At 33.2% G+C, this 8,494-nt stretch overlaps 1 protein-coding gene across 3 annotated transcripts in view; it reads right to left on the reverse strand.

Annotated features, from left to right (window-relative positions):
* LOC138707990 (large proline-rich protein BAG6) overlaps window positions 1–1,062 on the reverse strand; it is a 124,334-nt gene extending 123,272 nt beyond the window's left edge. The window contains exon 1 of one of the 3 annotated variants that reach the window (XM_069838091.1): window positions 580–1,062. The gene's annotated coding sequence lies outside the window, so the exon portion shown is untranslated. The remainder of the gene's footprint in view (window positions 1–579) is intronic. The other 2 variants (XM_069838089.1, XM_069838090.1) reach the window with 2 other exon arrangements.
* Between the last annotated feature and the right edge of the window lie 7,432 nt (window positions 1,063–8,494).

Consider the following 8,494-nt stretch of genomic DNA (forward strand, 5'->3'; position numbering starts at 1 on the left):
GTTTTATTAGGTGTGTAGTATTATTATGTTGGCGACACTGAAACCCACTGTTACATTAACGAAATTATGGCCGTAATCATTCACGCACGATGATTTTCGTATATAAGGTACGTATTTCGAGCGGGTCGGGTGGGCTTACAGCTCTCCCAGTGATCACATCAATTGCTACTAATCAATAATGTAACTCCAAGGCATTTTCAAGGTATTTTATCAAGTTCCTATAGTTGCTGGAACGTAAGTATTATTCACCAAATTGTCTCTCTCGCGAAGGCTAAAAACAGTATCTCTCTCAACAGTTTATTGCTCAAACTCAAATGAACACACATAAATTAAAAATATATATAGGCCTATTATTTAATGTCACTAAATTCTTGATAAACTAGGTGCAATTTCAAAACCCATAATTTCCATTTAAACTATTATTTCATCTTGAACATGTTAAAACATGGAGGTCATAATTCATGTTTCATAGATGAAACCCTGCAAACGCAGAAACCACAAGAAAAAACTCCAGGTAGCTAACGCTATTTGCATGCATTGCTTAAAAATAGTAACGAAATCATGTTATTAAATACTTACTTAATTTAACGGGTAATTATACAACAAATTCTGACAGACTTGTTTCAATGAATGTTCTGCATACAAATATAAAATGGCTCCTGTCTAAGAGCATCACAAGATACCAAGAGACTATTTATATTTCGGCTACAAAATTTATACTGGCTCAATTATGCACCAGATATATAAACATTATTAAATCACTTCGATAATACCGCTTTGCCTTTTCGAATCTAGGTGAAACAAGCTACGTCAGACATTTGTATATGTGCAACGTTAAATGCAGAACCTCTTTTTCCATATATCACTTGAAATTAGCCCGCAAATCATATATCCTTGTTCTCATATAGCAACACCGCAAAAACGATATAATATAACAATTCAAAGACAATGCTGCAACAGTTCCTTACTTCACGCAATGAAAAATATAATTTCATTTAGCTGCGCAACTATCCGATTACAAATCCATAGCCTGCTATACTCCTCTGACTGGATTATTCCAGCGATTATAATCCCTCAACTACTGAGACGTCAAAGACGTACCAAAAAAAAAACACACACACACACACACACAAGTCGTTGAATCATTGCCATACCGATTAACAGCAAATTCTCTTGCTCTAGATCAAAGATTTATCCTCTCATTCAAAGACTTTATACTAACAAAATGGACATCCTACCGGCTCGACCTCTCAAATCAAGCGGGAATTCAAACTCATTTAATATACGGAATTGGATGAGGAAATTATAGTGCGTAAGATGCATATTTTGTTCAGTATTTAGGTTAAATGTAAGAGGAAAATCATTTTGAAGGAAAAAAATGATTAAAAAACAAAAGTTACACAATTCTTCTTCACTTTATTGATTGTAATGCATAACATTAATAATAATCATCATCATCATATTCCAGGCACGAAATTAGGCCATTGTTGGCCTGTTTCGGTTCCAGTTATACAGGATCCAATAGATGTTTCTGTGGACGTCCAGGTCGTCGTCCTTGAGGGTGGTATTTTAGCATTTCTTGGGGTGTCCGGCCAGCTTCCATACGAGAAATGTGTTCAAGCCATCTGTTTCTGTATTCTGTAAATTTTTCTTCTAATGGTTGCATGTTGAGTTCCTGCAGTATATCCTCGTTCCTCTTGTGGTCCAGAAGTGTGTATCCTGCACTTCGTCGCAGATATTTCATTTCAGCTGCTCTTAATCTGCTGATATTTCTTTGTTTCAGAACCCAAATTTCACTTCCATAGAGGAGAATTGGTAGTGTAAGGGTTTTATATAGTTTTATTCTGGAATGTTTCTGTACTAAACTTGGTTTTAGGGTATGGTTTAGCAGTCCTAATATTTGTAAAAATTTGTTAATTTTTCTACTTACATCATTCTCTCCTTCGTATGATATATTACATCCCAAGTATGAAAAGGAATTTATCTGTTCTAAAATCACATTTTCAACAACAATTTTGCTTCGGATTGGGTTTGTACTCGTACCTTCAAATGCCATTATTTTGTTTTTTTCTGGTGAAATCTTCATGCCATGTACTTCTATGATTTTATTTAGTTTAAATATACCCATCTGTAAATTGTCTTCGGAGTTTGCAACTAATACTTGGTTGTCCGCGAAAAGAACTGTGTTTAGTCTTATGGAACTTGAAATTTGAATTTCTAATTTGTACTCCTCACACCAAAGGCGTATTATTTCATCCATGTATATATTGAAAAGACTTGGTGACAATGGGCAATCTTGTCGTACTCCTTGATTTATGGATCTATAGTTAGAAGTAAAATTATTAAATTTTACATTTATTTTATTGTTAGTGTAAATATTGCAAATGTTTTGAAGCAGGATATTTGTTATATTTCTTTTTTGAAAAATTTCCATTAATTTAGGTCAAAAGCTTTGATATAATCAATAAAGGCTAAATGCGTTTCTAAATTAAACTCTCGTCTTTTTTCAATTAACAATTTTATCGGGAAGGCAGCATCCATGCAAGACCTGCCCTTTCTGAACCCATTCTGACTTTCTGAAAGGAACAATTCACTTTCTTGTTTTAATCTTCCATTTAAAATTTTGGCATATATCTTGTAACATGTATTTAATAAACTAATTCCTCTATAATTATTTGGGTTCCGTTTATCTCCCTTTTTGTATAAAGGCAAGACAGTACTGCTTCTTCATTCGTTAGGTATGTATGCTTGTACATATATATTATTAAAGAAATTTAATAATCTTATGTGAAATTTTTCACCGGAATATTTGTACAATTCGGAATTTATGCCATCTTCTCCAGTTGCTTTGCCATTTTTAGTTTTCTTTAAACTTTCAGTTACTTCCTCCATTGATAATTTTGTTATTTCTTGATTACTGCTCTGTACAGTTTCAGTGGAATAATTATTATCATTCCAAAGAGTTTCATAATAATCTAAAAGTTGTTCCTTAGTTACACCGCAGTTAAGTTTAACGGATTCTTTAATGTCTTGGTTCATATATTTTAGTACTTTAAATGCATTACGTTTTGTTTTGTACAGATCTGATTCTAAATTTGCAATAAATTTAGTCCATGATTCTCTGTGTCTCTTCCTTGTTTCTCTTCTGCATATTGCTCTGTATTTCTTATATTCTATTTCAACTTTTTTTTGTGTTTAAATATTTTTTATATTTAATATTTTTTTTGGTTTATTAAGTTTTTAATTTCATCATCCCATATTTTTAAGTTTCTTCTTTTCACTAATTTAGTTTCAAATGTTCCAAGTGCTTCATTAGCTGCTGCTTTTATAATTGCTTTTAAATTCTCCCATTCCTTCTCTATATCATTATCTTCTGGAATTTTATCTATATATTGTTCTATTCTCTTAGCATACAACCATTTTATACAGTCATCATAAAATAATTTTACTTTATATTTTTGTTCTACATTCTTTGTTATATTATTTCTTTTTTTCTTCAACCATCTAGGTGGCATTCGTAGTTTTGCTTGTACCAGGAAATGGTCCGATCCAATATCACAGCCCCTGTATGTTCTCACATCTAAAATTACTTTTGACATTTTCTTATTAGCAATAAAATAATATATAATAGATTCAGAATTTTGTCATTTCCATGTATACTTGTGAATGTTTTTATGGTTGAAAAAGGTATTCATTACTTTCAAATCATTGTAAATGCTAAAATCAATGTCTGGTACCATTTTTATTTTGAGTTATTTCTCCAAATGTTCCAATAATATTGTTAATTGGTGCATTAATAATGCATTACTTTATTAGCATTCGATTCTATGATGCACTTTTTTGTGTTTTCTTCCTTTTCTTTTTTCAGTGATTTTTGATTTAGTACATTAACACATTTGTTAGTAAAAACATTCAATCAATCACAACAAATAACATTTAGTAGGTACACATGTAGGAATTTGGATGCATTGTTTAAACTTGGCTTTTACATTGTTTCTGTTGCTCTCTAAAAATTCAAGGAACTGTGAATTATACACTCCTGAAATTACAATGTACAGTGCAACAGCATTGATGTTTGGGAAGCACATATTTCCAGTACGTACAGTACCTACTCTTTATTTTAAAAAAATATATATATGAGTGTTGTGACCTTGCTGCATTTCACCCTATTTCCCAACGCATTATGGCATAAGCGGGAAAATACAAAATATTAACTTTTTAATTTGTTGTTTACTACAGGAAAGTTTTTAATTAGCAGAAAAAGTTAACTAAATGGGGAAATTACAGAGTTACGGGAAAGCTATAGGGCTAAATATAAAATGTTATATTTCTTTGTAATAATAATTATTTAAAATCGTTACAAAAGCAGCAAGATAGATACTGTGGCTTGTTCTTCAGAAATCGAAAAAAGATCGGGAATCCTTTGTATTTCCTGACTACTGCAACCATATACTGCATAATACTTTCTAGGATACTTCGGATCTTCTTTCTACACGCTACATTACTACACTACCATAAACACTATGAATAAATTGAAATTAATTACAGAGTAGCTGAATCTCAATTACACATGCAGAGCACACAGCTGACTCTCCGCAAGGTCAAGCCAGCTGGTCAAGCCGCTAGAGGCACTGTTGTTCATGTCGCTCAATATTTCGTAAAGATGTCTGTCTTGTTAGTATAAAGTCTTTGATTAGATCTTTATTATGACCATAACATACAATATAATACAAATAGACTTAATTCATTAAGCGTAAAAAATTAGTACTACCTATATAATATGCAAAAAAAAAAACTATACTTAAATACAGACTAAGCTCGATCTTCAGTCTCCACTGTTCCATTCAGTCTGTCTATTTAATTTTCCCTGTCTTGTCTTCAATTCTGGGTTATCTGGAATATAAAATCAAGGGCAGAATCGAGGAGAGAACATTGACTACTAAAATTTTTAATTTGTTAATAAAATGTTCTTTACCTCTTTTTTTTTTTAATTGTCTTATGTTAAGTTCTTTGATTTTTTTGTGGAAGTTCGTTATATAAATTGCTACCGCTGTGTAATATGCTGTTAAGACTTCTGGTAAGCCTGTGGTAATTCAAATGTATGTTTTGGGATGTTCTGGTGTTATAGCCTACTCATGATAGGTTGAATCTATGTTTTGATGAATAAAGCACATTATTTCTAAAATATATATGCAGAGTACAGATAAGATTTTTAGTTCTCTAAAAATGTTTATACTTTCAGTTCGAATAGGAACTTGTTTAATTATTTGAAGTATTCTTTTCTGCAATTTGAGAACTTGTGTCATTTTTGGTGAAGATCCCCAAGTAATAGGCTAATGCCTTATAATTGAATGAACATATCCAAAATAGACTGATATTAAACATAACACATTATCTAAGGAGACAGAAGCTAAACTAGGTATATTTGAACGCAAAATACTCAGAAGAATTTTTGGACCGGTGCAAGAAAATATGCAGTGGAGAATACGTTATAATAACGAGCTATATAAATTATATAGAAGATTTGATATTGTTACTTTCATCAAACCCATTTATGCCCGTAACTTTATCTTTGTCCAAATGTTGTGAAAGTCACACATAGTTTTTGTTTTTATACATTTTTAATTGTAAATGAGCGAACACAGATGAATCTTTACATTTAGGCCCTTTTTGAGGATGGGTCGTTAACGACCCAGTGGGAAAATCTGATATACATTTTTCTTTCTTTTTATTTATATCTAAATTACTACATGTAACGACAGTAATTGTGAATATTATTTCTTTGTGTTATTGAATCAACATATTATTGATGTTTTACATGTAATATTTATAATTTTACAGTGCACAAGTAAATATTCACATAACGTTAATCATAAAAATACGTATAGTAAAATATAAATGACTCAATATTATCCAAACACGTAATTACCATGTTATGTATGAAACTCTCTGAAGCACTTGTCATGAAGCGGTGCCGGGCATGAAGGTTTGGAACAGTCTTTAGTAGTCTTGTTTTTGCAGACAGCGAATCGGCGACGTGGCTGACCAACCGTCAGCAAGTGTCCAGCATTGCGACGTGCTGGACCTGCGACCATATTTCCCATATTCAGATGCTTTCTGGGCCCCGGTGAAGATACTGGTGTTCCATATTTCTGCATCATAGCGATTACAGTTGTACGTCTCAAGGACAAATTATCCAAGGAAATTCCTGTTGATCTTGCTGTTAACGTGGATTATTCATGGCGACATCAAACATCCACAAAAGAATTGGAACATACCATTTTTTCCCTCTTATTCCAATTCTGTATGCTGCTATGTTTTGATCCATCTGATCAACACCTCCCATAAAACTATTGGTGAGGTGGATTGTGTAATGGATATCCTCTTCTTTTCTTTGGCTGAGTACCGATCTGCTGTTCCTATAGGGTGCACGCCAAACTCATTTGAAACAACTGTCAAAATATTCAGCTGGATGACGTCTTTAGAAAGTGATAATGGATGACTCGACTGGACAGGATTATAAACTGGTGGAAAATTAGGGAGGGTCTGACCCTTCTTCCACTGCGGAATATATTTTGTATTCAGTACAGATCTTGCATTATAGTTTTTGTCCCCTCTTGTTTTAGTTGTAGTCTCTACCTCAACTTCTACTTCCAACAATACCGTAGCCTCCAATGTAGACTCAGGGGAATCATTTTCATCATCTCTTGTTTTATTTGAAAACTTTACCTCAGCTTCTGCTTCCAACAATGTCTCGTAAAGCGTTCTGGATTATTACACTCCTCATCTCCAGAATCCCCATCGGTTTCTCCATGTACAGGTGGTGCAATATAAACATCAATTTCTCCAGATATGCTCCTCGTGTCTGTTGCTTCAAGTTCAGATATTATTTCATCTAAACGAAAAAGAATCATATAAACAGAAATATTACTAAGCGACAAAATAGTACCTCTCATTTTCCCACTGGGTCGTTAACGACCCACTCTAAAAAACTATTGTCATTGTTGCTATATTACTATAACTGTTACAATGCTATCAGGATATATTGTATTACTTACATTTTGATGTTTTAGTTTCGTATTCAGAAGCTCGACAATGAGCCACACTCCATGCCAACAAATAGAAATGATTAGCTGTGTGCTGCAGAATTCTAGTCAATTATGCAAGCTGAGAGATAGTTTCAAATAAAATGTGAATGGAGCAGCACCAATCAAACATAGATGTTTATAACGTCAAGACAACACTCTCAGTTACCAACCTAATTTATAGAAGTCACAATATAACACTACCGGGATATTTTATACAAATTATAATGGGCAGTGGGCATAAATGGGTTAAGGAGGCTTGAATGGGCCGGACATGTCTATCGGATGGAAGGGAACAGAATACCAAAGATCTTAGAAGGGAAAATACATGGTAAAAGACCAATTGGAAGACCCAAAAATAGATGGATAGATGCGGTAACGATCGATTCTCAGGACTATCCCGGAACAACTGCCTGGAGAAGATTAGCACAGGACAGGGACAGTTGGAGGAAGAAAACTGAGGAGGCTAAGGCTCGACTTTGGGCTGTGATGCCATCGTAGTAGTAGTTAAACATAACAAAAAGAGTGATTTAAAAAGGATTAGCAGAATCACAGTATGTGAGATGAGATTGGTCAGGAAGTGTCTAATGAGGAGGACTTCGAGATATGCTAAATTCGACCACAAGCGGAATGAAGATATATCATGGAAGAACTAAAGGCTGAACCAGTGATGGAATACTATACCTACATTTGACGATATCAAGAAAACTGCAAAATCACAACAGAATGAGCAACAACAGATTTCCATAGGCAATTTTAAATTATGGACTGAGAGGAAAAAGATCTATTGGCAGACCTTAAAATAGATGGACAGAAAACAAGACTGTTACAGGCCACTCGGCCTTAACTTGTCAGATGATGATGACGATGATGATGATGATGATGATGATTATTATTATTATTATTATTATTATTATTATTATTATTATTATTATTATTATTATTCAAAAAGGGCTTTACAACTTTAATAATATAATAAAGCTTACTACAATTTATTGGGAAGACTGACTTGAAGAGAACATTTTACTCCTTTCTAACGAATCAATACCAGTATCTATGTGTTAAAAAAAATCATGTCAAACATTTTCTTTTTTTCCAACAAGCAGATTATACTGAACATAACTTACCACAACATTCAACTAGAACATATTCCTAAATTAAAGTAGCTGGGTGTTACTCTTGATTCAAAACCAAATCTCAACTGGAAAGACCATAATATGACAGTAGAATCCCTCTTAACCGGCACCAAAGGAACCAGGCTAGTTCGGGATATGAGATTTTGCCGGATAATTTAATAAACACCTGTATGTACAAAAAAAAAAGTTCGTATTTCGTGGTGCCAAATGTTGAAAATACAACCATGTGAAGCTTATTTCTCTATCATTTGCTCATAATTGAATAAACATAAA

The sequence above is a fragment of the Periplaneta americana genome, chromosome 10 (genome assembly GCF_040183065.1).
Source record: "Periplaneta americana isolate PAMFEO1 chromosome 10, P.americana_PAMFEO1_priV1, whole genome shotgun sequence".
NCBI classification, from domain to species: domain Eukaryota; kingdom Metazoa; phylum Arthropoda; class Insecta; order Blattodea; family Blattidae; genus Periplaneta; species Periplaneta americana.